We start from the raw sequence: 9,083 nt of genomic DNA, 5'->3' as shown, positions 1-9,083 counted from the left end.
ACCGTAAACAGGAAATGCTGATATCATTGTGGGACCATTGAGAGTAGTTATAACTCTGTTCTTACTCATCTGTTACAATTGGAAACAAACGTGTGGTGGTTTGAAATGTGAAAATGTGTATACAAAAGTCAAGCCAACACAAACCATGTATAGAGTATGGCTGAATTCACATCACATCTTTTAATAGAATAATATATCAAGATGTGATGACGGAAAAATACTTTGATAGTTTTTTGCATCGGTCATGCTTTTTATTCATGGAGGTGGATACCATTGTTCCTGTCTGGGATACCATTTAATACACTGAACACATTCCTGTTCCCTTCTGTAGAGTGATGAACGTAGAGGGAGAGGAACACATCTTTTCTATGACTCTGTGTTCAACAGCTTTAATGTGCTTTCAATGTTCTAAACAGGACTACTATTACACCTTGCTGTTATAACAATAAAACACACACACACACTCAGTATGCCTGTACTCTTCTCCTCTCCTAACTCTGAGGAACTACCTGCTTATTCCCATCACATCTCTGTTTGCTGATATTCCTGTTCTCTATATTTCTTTCAGTCTCCATCCAACAGTCAACATAAAGTTGTTAATATGAATGAGAATAAATAAAATTGGGGTGCAACCTCTTGTTCTTTGGCTTGTGTATGTTTTGTCTGTCATTCTATTGTGTGTGTCACGAACGTTGTTGTAATGATCGGACCAAGGTGCAGCCTGGAATGGTTTCATCATCTTTATTCGAGTGAAACGCACAGAAAACAATAAAGAGCAAATGAAACGTGAAGCCAATGTAGTGCTCGCAGGCAACTGTACATAGACAAGATCCCACAACAAACAGGTGGGAAAAGGCTGCCTAAATATGATCCCCAATCAGAGACAACAATAGACAGCTGTCTCTGATTGGGAACCATACCAGGCCAACATAGAAATACAAAAACTAGAGTATCCACCCTAGTCACACTCTGACCTAACCAAAATAGAGAATAAAAAGGCTCTCTAAGGTCAGGGCGTGACAGTGTGTCTGATTCCCTTCAACTTCCCTTTTGTTTATTCTCTTTCAGGCAAGACAAGTGTAAAACGTATCACATCTCAAATCTAATGCATAGGTATAACAGAACATAAACAGTGTCAGTATTCATCTATCAATTCAGTGTTTTTCTTTATTGGTTTCAATAGAAGCTGCAATTCATGTTAAGCCTCATTCTTTTTTATATCCACAGATTAACTGTACAATGTCAGGAAAACAACACAACAATCTTAACTGAGCCACCAATGCAGGTTTTCAACAGGTTTTACTATTGATCTGAGAGCTGAACCTTTGTAAAAGCACAAATCAGATGAAACGTTTTTCTTTGTTTGTTTCAGATGACGTATCATTGTACATTGCTGGGGAATGATCAGTAATATACAGTAAATATGAACATAAAATAAAATAAAATGAACATAAAATGATGAAGCCTGTAGGCCGATCTGATATTCTGGGAAAAAAGCTGCCTCTCTGGTTTGATTGCACTCCATTTAGCAATCTACAATTCAGGTTGCTCTGAGATCTAGTGCTCTCTACCATGTAGACAACCTCACACCACTGGTTCTTCTGGACTTCAGTGCCTTGAGTACCTCATGGGGCGGAATTAAAACCTCACTCTCATTTGTGTAGGCAGAGTAATATGTAAGGTTAGCCCCGAAACATGTGTTGATCTCAAAGCAGGAAGCGTTACCGAAAGTAAGGTTTTGAGTTGAGAGCTTGAGGTGAACGAACCAAAACGGATCTCTTTGTCAACAACACTGCTTAAAAGACATGCCAGTTCTGTGGTAGGTGGTCCTACATGTTGTTTGACTTAGTTTCAGGATGCGAATGGTATCCGTCAGATATAAGTGCAGGGAATGGTACTGGAATGTTTTTCCATACTGTGATTTGCCATTTCTAACCGCTTTGTTGAAGTCAAAGTAGAAGGATTGTGGTTTAGGTTTGTTATTTGTGTATAAATACATAGTATTGGAATGCTCTCTGTTCAGACCATATCTATGTGACTTTGCTTTTTGTTCGGCGATCTTCCAGGCTACATTGAACTTTCAGTTGGTTTGTTTCTCATCCTGGAGATAGTTGGCTGCCTTTGTGTACATTTTACGTTGTGCAACTTTCATATTTGTCATCAATAGAATCTTGGGCCATGTCCAGTGGGAACGGCTTGAACTGTAAAAACAACATTTCATAGTGTCAAATAAAAACATCCCAGAGGATTTTTTTTTTTAATGAAACAGTCCAGCGCTTGAAATCACATTTGCATACAGCAGTAGTGGTGAGGATGGACTGTATGATGGAGCGATGGCTTGGCTACCCCAGGATGGATTGTATGATGGAGCGATGGCTTGGCTACCCCAGGATGGATTGTACGATGGAGCGATGGCTTGGCGACCCCAGGATGGATTGTGTGATGAAGCGATGGCTTGGCGACCCCAGGATGGATTGTATAATGGAGCGATGGCTTGGCTACCCCAGGATGGATTGTATGATGGAGCGATGGCTTGGCTACCACAGGATGGATTGTATGATGGAGCGATGGCTTGGCGACCCCAGGATGGATTGTATGATGGAGCGATGGCTTGGCAACCCCAGGATGGATTGTATGATGGAGCGATGGCTTGGCTACCCCAGAATGGATTGTATGATGGAACGATGGCTTGGCTACCCCAGGATGGATTGTATGATGGAGCGATGGCTTGGCTACCCCAGGATGGATTGTATGATGGAGCAATGGCTTGGCGACCCCAGGATGGATTGTATGATGGAGCGATGGCTTGGCTACCCCAGGATGGATTGTATGATGGGGCGATGGCTCTGCGACCCCAGGATGGATTGTAAGATGGAGTGATGGCGTGGCTACTCCAGGATGGATTGTATGATGGAGCGATGGCTTGGCGACCACAGGATGGATTGTATGATGGAGCGATGGCTTGGCTACCCCAGGATGGATTGTATGATGGAGCGATGGCTTGGCGACCCCAGGATGGATTGTATGATGGAGCGATGGCTTGGCGACCCCAGGATGGATTGTGTGATGAAGCGATGGCTTGGCGACCCCAGGATGGATTGTATGATGGAGCGATGGCTTGGCTACCCCAGGATGGATTGTATGATGGAGCGATGGCTTGGCTACCCCAGGATGGATTGTGTGATGGAGCGATGGCTTGGCGACCCCAGGATGGATTGTATGATGGGGCGATGGCTTGGCGACCACAGGATGGATTGTATGATGGAGCGATGGCTTGGCGACCACAGGATGGATTGTATGATGGAGCGATGGCTTGGCGACCCCAGGATGGATTGTATAATGGAGCGTTGGCTCTGCGACCCCAGGATGGATTGTAAGATGGAGTGATGGCTTGGCTACCCCAGGATGGATTGTATGATGGAGCGATGGCTTGGCGACCACAGGATGGATTGTATGATGGAGCGATGGCTTGGCTACCCCAGGATGGATTGTATGATGGAGCGATGGCTTGGCGACCCCAGGATGGATTGTATGATGGAGCGATGGCTTGGCTACCCCAGGATGGATTGTATGATGGAGCAATGGCTTGGCGACCCCAGGATGGATTGTGTGATGAAGCGATGGCTTGGCGACCCCAGGATGGATTGTATGATGGAGCGATGGCTTGGCTACCCCAGGATGGATTGTATGATGGAGCGATGGCTTGGCGACCCCAGGATGGATTGTGTGATGGAGCGATGGCTTGGCGACCCCAGGATGGATTGTATGATGGAGCGATGGCTTGGCTACCCCAGGATGGATTGTATGATGGAGCGATGGCTTGGCTACCCCAGGATGGATTGTGTGATGGAGCGATGGCTTGGCGACCCCAGGATGGATTGTATGATGGGGCGATGGCTTGGCGACCACAGGATGGATTGTATGATGGAGCGATGGCTTGGCGACCCCAGGATGAAGGTGCTTGTAATATAGTTTGGTAAACACTGATCGAGGGCAATCAATGACGGTTAAATATGTCTAATATAATGAACAGTGAATAAATATGCCACCAGTGTGTAGTGAAGACCGACGGTCAACCAGGGGATCAACACCAGCAAAGTTACAGAGATACCAACCAGCCATCCTTTCTTTTTCTCACTCACAGTCACACTCCATATCTAAAAACGAGACATAAATCAGTGAATATGATACAAGAGATTTCAACAAGAACCCAGGACTAACTTTTCCTGTTCCAATGACATTAATACAGAAGCACAATGACATTAATACAGAAGCACAATGACATTAATACAGAAGCACAATGACATTAATACAGAAGCACAATGACATTAATACAGAATCACAATGACATTAATACAGAAGCACAATGACATTAATACAGAAGCACAATGACATTAATACAGAAGCACAATGACATTAATACAGAAGCACAATGACATTAAACAGAAGTACAATGACATTAATACAGAAGCACAATGACATTAATACAGAAGCACAATGACATTAATACAGAATCACAATGACATTAAACAGAAGCACAATGACATCATTTAGCTCTGTTCTAATGGCATTTCATTTAGCTCTGTTCTAATGGCATTTCATTTAGCTCTGTTCTAATGTTCTAAATGTAAATGTGACTTTCTGTGACTCCATTAGTCTTACGGTGGCAAAAGTTCACCTCACACATTTTAACCTTTATTTAACTAGGCAAGTCAGTTAACACCAGATAATAGCCAAGTAAATGGCCAATGGCCAATATAACAAGTCTTTATTCATATGAAAAACTGATTTATTGAATGTTCCATGTGGTCTATATTGAAGGGCACTTCATTTAGGCTTTAAATTCAATATTTGTGCACAATTTCTAATAAAAATATCAAACATATTTGTCAATGACACGGAGTACAAGTAGTGGAATATTAGACGAACAGACTGGTATTTTCAATACAAGCAACAGTGCACATGCTAACAAAATGTATATCAATCACAGTGCTTTCAATATAAGCAGCAGTGCACATGCTAACAATATGTCCATCAATCACACTGTCAGGGGAAATTTAATCAATCTAAGAAAATAATGCAGGTATAACGTTTTTAACAGGATAGATGTAATGGAGCTGATAGATTCCACAAGAAAGACGTCTGCTCTTCACAATATATGTCTTCCAGAAGGATCCGTAACTGAACACGACACGGAACTGTGCTCCTTAAAGAATCTGAAGTGCCCCTTTAACTCTACTTCATGTGATTGTTGGGTTCTAACTTGAATTATAAACTGGGTGGTTCAAGCCCTGAATGCTGATTGGCTGACCATATACCACGGGTATGACAAAACATTTATTTTTACTGCTCTAATTATGTTGATGACCAGTTTATAATAGTAATAAAGTTCCTCGGGTGGTTGTGGTATATTGGCCATATACCACACCCCCTTGTGCCTTATTGCTTAAATATTCTTCTTCCTGTCACCATATTAGAACTGATTGATTATGTTACATGAACAATAAATAAACATGTTAGGGGTCAATGAAGGGTGAAGCGGAGCTTTGTGAATGGAAAGTTACTGTGAGAGAAAAGGGGAACAGAGTATATGACCCAGGTCTGTTGAGTAAGATGAACAGGTCACTGATAAACATTATGGAGAAGTGACTGCTACCAGACTGTACACCACCCCGAAGACAACAGCACAACAGTTGGGCAATAATGGGCAACAGATGATAAGTTCCAAGAAGTTGTACCCCTTCTCTAATCCTGACATATAAATAGTTGGTTGGTCATGAGCAGAGTGTGCCTGCAGCGGAGGCACCCAGTGGGTTGAAGACACTTTTTCTAGTCTTTTTACTTGGTTTGTTCAGAACCGAACTCTGTCATTTTAGAGTGAAATATGACTCCCTTTGGCCTCTGCTCTGAGACTCAGCATTGTTTGCAGAGGTAGATCGATATACCTGTTTTTAAGGAATGACACTGCTCTTAGATCAACATGTTAAAACACAGTCACCTTGGCCCACAGACAGGAACTAACAGAGACTGGCTACATTTGTTTTAACCTCCACCAATCAACTGATTGGTTTCAGATCAGTCACCTACTGGGCACAGACGTCTAGTTTTGATTTACATTTCAACTAATGTGAATTCAATGTGAAATCAACAAACTATTTCACGATGTCATTGGATTTAGGTTAAAAGTTTGGTGAAAAAAAGATGACATTTCTTACGCTGATAGCTTTTTGAAAATGTAATCAGTTTTCCACATTGGTTCAATGTCATCACATCGATTTTGTTTTTAAATGATGTGGAAACAACGTTGATTCAACCAGTTTTTGCTCAGTGGGCAGTGTCATACGAAGGAAAGTGATGCTGTGGTTGGACTCACTCAATCAACACACCAACCACATTGGACCAATCAATCAATTGAACCATTTCCCCTCCTGTCCTTCCCTCCATTGTTCTATAAAACCATGAATACAATAACAGAGTGGTAGAATGATAGGAGAGGTTGAATAATGAGAGGAGAGTTTGAAGAATGAGAGGAGAGGTTGAATAATGAGAGGAGAGGTTGAATAATGAGAGGAGATGTTGAATAATGAGAGGAGAGGATGAAGAATGAGAGGAGAGGTTGAAGAATGAGAGGAGAGGTTGAAGAATGAGAGGAGAGGTTGAAGCATGAGAGGAGAGGTTGAAGAATGAGAGGAGAGGTTGAAGCATGAGAGGAGAGGTTGAAGAATGAGAGGAGAGGTTGAAGAATGAGAGGAGAGGTTGAAGAATGAGAGAAGTCACAGGCTGCAGACGGAGACAGAGGCAGTGGGTTTAGGTGACCCCAGTTGTGACGACAGTCCTGCCTCTGAAACTAGCCAATCACCAGTGGCCGAAAAAGCAGCGTATCGAATGAGCAACTTCTGTTGGGAGGCCATTCATACCACATGATGATGCAATCTCAAACATATTATTTTCTCTCTTTTCCTCTCTCTTTTCTTGTCATCATGCACCAAACCTTTATGTTGGCCAATCACTTTGTAATTGACCTTTCACAATAGAACGAGACGTTCAGAGGCGTGATGTGGTCTTTGAAATGCCTTTTCATACATAAAGTGAAGAATCTGTGCATCAAATCTATCGCCCATCAGTCAACTGAAAATACTTGATTTGGAGAAAAATGCTTACAGTTCCTTTACTCCAGTGGAAAAATACTATTATCTAAGATTCTAATCAACCTTTAACTGTTCTAAAACGGTAAACACAGACGTAGAAACTATATGAACACGATAGTGTATTGACACTCACTACAAAGGCGACGTTTTCCTCACTGTCTAGTTCACGTTTACTGAGGTTGTCGAATGTAATTTATAATAAAGAGGCATCAGCACAATTGATCTAGCAGGGGAAATTATCCTTGGATATGAATATCTGATACCAGACTACAAAGGCCATGCGAGCCCTTGAACATTTACATTTAATAATAGAGTTTTTGTATGATATTGCGCTCATTAACTGCCAGCCCTCATGATTGTATAATTGCACCTCATAATGTTCCTGTTTTGAATTCTGTTCTGATCCGTGGTCGAAGCTAGCGCAACGTTAGCATAACAACAGGCACATTAGTGTAAACTAGCACTAATGCTAAACGCTTCTTGATTCATTGTGTGATAGCTGAGTATTAACATGACCCTACTAGAAATGGCCTTGGGGCCGGGCTAATCTAATTTAGTTTGAGTAATGTTGTCTGTCATTAGCAAAGGAATACAATCGGTCCCTCAGAAGGCTCTAAAATCATGATCTAAGCCGGGTAAAATTAGCCACCAATTAAGGCTGTTTTTCTAAAGAAAAAAAATGATAACTCAGAAACGATTAAGGGAGAACATTAAGGAGATATGGTATTAAAGGAAAATGGCCTGGAAGTTGACTGAGTAACACTCCCAGGTGAGAGACAGAGACAGACAGTCTCCTGCCGTACGAAACAGTCTATTCACTGTTTCTCATCCTTCACAGGTTGACAGAGGTTCTGTGGTGTGATGATGTTGTGTTGTGTGTTGTCGCTGTTGGCTGTTGCTTGGCAACACCGCAGGTGGATGGTGTTTGATTCTACACCGGCACAGATAGGAGGTTAGCTGGGGAGACAGGCGGCACTGAAATATACCATTATTACAAATATAGAAAGGTCTCCCAACTGACATGTCATCAGAGATAGAGAGAGAGAGAGAGGGAGTGAGAGAAAGGGAGAGAGCTCAAAAGAGAAAGAAATTGCTAATCTTTCTCTCAAGAAGAGTGGGAGGAGGGTTGGGTTGAGAAAGAGAGAGAGAGAAATGTCTAATCTTTCTCTCAAGAAGGGTGGGAGGAGGGTTTGGGTTGGGTTGAGAAAGAGAGAGGTTTCACAGAGAATGAATCCAGGTGAACAAAAGTGCTAATGAACACCAAGGTCTTGATTCAACTCCATGGGCCTTAGTTTGTCTTCCAGTGTTGCTGATTACTGACCATCTGCTGGTTCAGTAGGCTTCTGATTGTGTTTCTGAAGAGCACGTTAGTTCTATCAGAGTGCATTCTGTTTCTGTAAGTGTGAAACATTATGATTCTCTGGGGCTTTTTAAGCAGATACACACGCGCATTCGTGCACGTGCACATAAACACACACAATTGCACACACACACACACACACACACACACACACACACACACACACACACACACCGCAGAGTGTGCCTTTTTCCCCTTTTGTCACGTCGTCGCCCTCCATTTATTGTGTTTAAACCGCGGGCTGTGAGAGACTTGTCACTACAGAAAATGGGCCAGAGTCCCTGCCTAAAGTGGGGCACAGTAGTTTATAAAAAGCCCAGACATTCGTATCCTCATGTCTTACTCAGTGAAATACAGTATGAAAGTTTGAATTAAAGTGTCTATAACGACGATTCTACAATTTCACACATTCTCTCTGATTCTGTTCCATCCCACACACACACCCTCTGAACCCACACACATCCTCTGAAACCACACACCCTCTGAACCCATACACTCTCTAAACCCACACACTCTCTAAACCCACACACCCTCTGAACCCACACACACTCTCTGAAACCACACACCCTCTGAAC

Source organism: Salmo salar, chromosome ssa03 (genome assembly GCF_905237065.1).
Source record: "Salmo salar chromosome ssa03, Ssal_v3.1, whole genome shotgun sequence".
Taxonomy (NCBI): Eukaryota; Metazoa; Chordata; class Actinopteri; order Salmoniformes; family Salmonidae; genus Salmo; species Salmo salar.
This window is presented reverse-complemented; position numbering follows the sequence as displayed.